Here is a 2,063-nt window from a genome sequence, read left to right on the forward strand (position 1 = left end):
GCCAAGCCATATTGGTGCTTCCCCCCAAATGCCAGGGCCCTCCAGCAAGAAGACCACCCACTGGCCTCAAGTCCCTGCTCAGCACTCTCCAGTCTGAATAAGGGTCAGTCCTGCTTTTTGTAGCACCTGCCACCATCACTGCCACTTCCACCACCACCACCGCTTTGTCCCAATCTCCAAGCTGTGTTCCCTCCCTCCACACAGTCGCCAGACATCAGCACGTCGACCAGATGTGCTGGTAATCAAAATGGGCTCCTTCGCACAAAGTTCAACAAGTGCCCTTGAAGAGTTTGGCCTTTGTTTCCTTTGATTAATTCAGTGTCTTTGATTGAGTCTTACTAGGTGCTAAGCCGCAGGCCCAAACCCCTATTAGGTGTAAAACCTCAGTGGGTGTGGATTGGCAATTAAGGTGGAGCTAACTCCAGGGAGGGCCTAGTTTACATGTCTGGGAGAGCAGAGGCTTTTAGACCACGTGGGTTCAAGTCTGCCTCTTTGTGACGATTCTAGGCCACGTGGGTGAGTCGCATGTGTGACTCACCCCTGACACTGAAAAAGATATAAAAACCAGGGGTTGGCTGTCTGTTCTTGAGAGCTCTACCTGCAGCAGTGGTGATGAGTGTGACTCTGGGCCAGCCCTCGTTCTGAGCTCCCGGGCTGAACCTAGATGTTGGTAACTATGAATAGTATTGGGTCTGTCTGTTGATGTTTGTAATTTGTTTGTATTTTGTTCTGAAGTTCAGGGTGCTGGATTTTTCCCCTGAGCTAAGAGAATGCTGTCTGTACGCTGAATTAAAGGAAGCTTGTCAACCCCTTCAACCTTGCTTTCCTTATTAAAGCAGATCAAAAGAACCTGTGCTTTCCCAGCGTGCCGGCAGCTTTCTGGGTGCTGGCTGTGGGTGGATCTTACACCCCCACAGAAGCTGCTAGCCAGATTGTTGAAAGACCAGAACATCATCCGAGTGACCAGAACTCAGGTGCCTATCACTGGCTCCAGTCCTAACCACTCCCCCCAGGACCCTGAGAGCCCATTCAAATGGGCAGGAAAGATCTTCCCATTCACTGATTGCCTTTACACAGGGTATGGCAACTGTGCATTCTACAGCTTCTTGGACCCACAAGGGAGAGTTAGGCAGATCAGGTGGACATCAAAGGTGGAAAGCAGCCCTAAAAAAGGTTCAGCATCCCTCATATCAGAAGTATTAATCTTCCCTGAACACACCCTATACCTCATAGGGCATATAGAGTTCAGTGGGATATATATTTTTAGTATTGCTTTCCAGATGATTAAATTAATTCACAACTCCAGTGGTGTGCCTGTCTTGCCACAATCCTGCCAACAATTTCTATTTTCCCCTTCTAATATCTTTGCCAATTTGATGGGTATGATATGGAACCTAGGAGTTATTTTTATTTGCTTTTCTCTTTGTACTAGTAACTTGGAGTATTCTTTCATGTGGTTGCTGATAGCTTGTATTTCTTCAGTTAAGAATTACATATTCATATTCTTTGACCACTTGTCTGTTGGGTAACGGCTCTAGTTCTAATATATTTGTTCTTCAATTCCTTATATTTCAGAACTATCATCAGATCAGAAGTTCATCAAATAAACTTACTGTGAATACATATTCCTAATTGTTTCTCTTCTCATTCTAATACATTTACTTTACCTGAACAAAAGCTCTTTAATTTTATGCAATCAAAATAGTAAATTTTATCTTTTAAGATCATCTCTATCCCTTGTTAAGAGGGAATTCTCCCTTTAGACATGGTTGTGAAAGATATCTTCTAAGGACTTTTTTTAGTGGCATAATCCTTTATATTTAAGTCATGTATCTCTTTTGAATTTATTATGATATGTGATATAAGGTGTTAGTCTAAATATATTTTTCTGTTAAATATCTTCCCAATTTTCCCAATAGTTTGTTTGTCTGTTTTAAATAGGAAGTCCTAGGACATCAAAAGTTGGTGTCCTTGAGTGGTCCAAATACTATAATGAGTTTAGTCGCCTCTGAGCCTTGTTTACCAATTCAACCAATCAACTTAAAAAAAAATTAACTAGTACC

The sequence above is a fragment of the Trichosurus vulpecula genome, chromosome 4 (genome assembly GCF_011100635.1).
Source record: "Trichosurus vulpecula isolate mTriVul1 chromosome 4, mTriVul1.pri, whole genome shotgun sequence".
Classification (NCBI taxonomy): Eukaryota; Metazoa; Chordata; class Mammalia; order Diprotodontia; family Phalangeridae; genus Trichosurus; species Trichosurus vulpecula.